The following is a 1,957-nucleotide window of genomic DNA, read 5'->3' as shown; positions in this document are numbered from 1 at the left end:
ACTAGCAACCTGACAGCACAGTTGAAAGCTCTAGAAAAAAAGGAAGCAGATACACCGAAGAGGAGTACACGGCAAGAAATAATCAAACTTAGGGCAGAAATAGACCAAATAGAAACAAAAAGAACCATTAAAAGAACCAACAAAATCAAGAGCTTTTTCTGTGAGAAAATTAACAAGGTTGATAAAACCTTAGCCAGACTAACTAGAGGGCAAAGAGAGAGTATGCAAATTAAAATAAAAAAGGAAAGTGGAGAAATAATGACTGAAAGTGAGGGAATTAAAGAAATCATCAGATCCTTCTACAAAAAAGCCTATACTCAACAAAGCTAGAAAATCTGGAGGAAATGGATGCATTCCTAGACAGATACAAAATAACAAAGTTAAACCAGGACCAGGTAAACCATCTAAATAATCACATATCACTTAAAGAAGAAGAAGAAGTCATCAAAAGCCTTCTATCCAAAAAAAGCCCAGGTCCAGATTGGTTTAGTGCAGCGTTTTATCAGACATTTATTAATGACATAATACCAATACACTCCAAACTATTCCACAAGATATTATCAGATGGAATACTACCTAACTTATTTTTTGAGGCTACAATAACCCTCATTCCTAAACCACACATAGACCCTACGGGGAAAGAGAACTTCAGACCAATCTCACTTATGAACATTGATGCAAAAATACTCAACAAAATTCTTGCAAACAGAACCCAATTGCACATCAAAATGATCATTCACCATGTTCAAGTAGGCTTCATCCCTGGGATGCAAGGATAGTTTAATATAATGAAATCCATCAATGTAATCCACCATGTACACACACTCAAAAAAAAAAAAAAAACATAGTTATCTCACTAGATGCTAAGAAAGCATTTGACAAAATCCAATACTCCTTCATGTTAAAAGTCTTTGAAAGAACAGGAATCCAAAACCCATACCTACACATAATAAAAGCAACATACAGCAAACCAACAGCCAACATTAAACTTAATGGTGGAAAACTTATATTCAAAGGACAAACATGACAATAAAGATATTAAGGAAAAGATAATCTTCACAATAGTCACAAAAACTATGAAATACCTTGGTATGATTCTAACTAAGCAAGTGAAGGACCTGTACGACAAGAACTTCAAACCTCTAAAGAAGGAAATTGAGGAAGATCTCAGAAAACGGAAAGATCTCCAATGCTCATGAATTGGAAGGAACAACATTTTAAAAATGGCCATCTTACCAAAAGCAATCTACTGATTCAATACATACCCATCAAAATTCCAACCCAGTTTTTCATTGAATTGGAAAGTGCAATGTGCAATACATCTGGAATAACAAAAACCTAGAAATCCATCCTCAACAACAAGAAAACATCTGCAGGAATTGCTATCCCTGACCTCCAGCTATATTACAAGGCAATTTTGCTGAAAACTGCATGGCACTGTTACAGAAATAGGCACGTGGATCAATGGAATAGAATAGAAGATCCAGAAATGAGCCCTCACGTGTATGGTCACCTGATTTTGGACAAAGAAGCTGTAAGTATTCAATGGAAAAAGGACAGCATATTCAACAAATTTTGTTGGTACAACTGGCACTCAGCATGCAGAAGAATGAAAATAGACCCTTTCTTATCTCCTTGTACAAAGCTCAAGTGTAAGTGGATCAAAGATCTCCACATTAAACCAGATACACTGAAACTATTAGATGAGAAAGTAGGAAAAACCTTAGAACTCATAGGCACAGGAGAAAATTTCCTGAACAGAACACCAGTGGCTCAAGCTCTAAGGTCAAAGACTGACAAATAGTTCTTAATGAGATTGCAAAGTTTCTATTAGGCTAAAGACACTGTCAAGAAAACAAAATGGCAGCCAACAGAGTGGGAAATGATCTTTACCAACCCCACATTAGATAGAGGCCTAATATCCAAGGTATACAAAGAACTCAAAACACTAGACATC

Source organism: Micromys minutus (genome assembly GCF_963924665.1).
Source record: "Micromys minutus genome assembly, chromosome: 6".
Lineage (NCBI taxonomy): Eukaryota > Metazoa > Chordata > Mammalia > Rodentia > Muridae > Micromys > Micromys minutus.
This window is presented reverse-complemented; position numbering follows the sequence as displayed.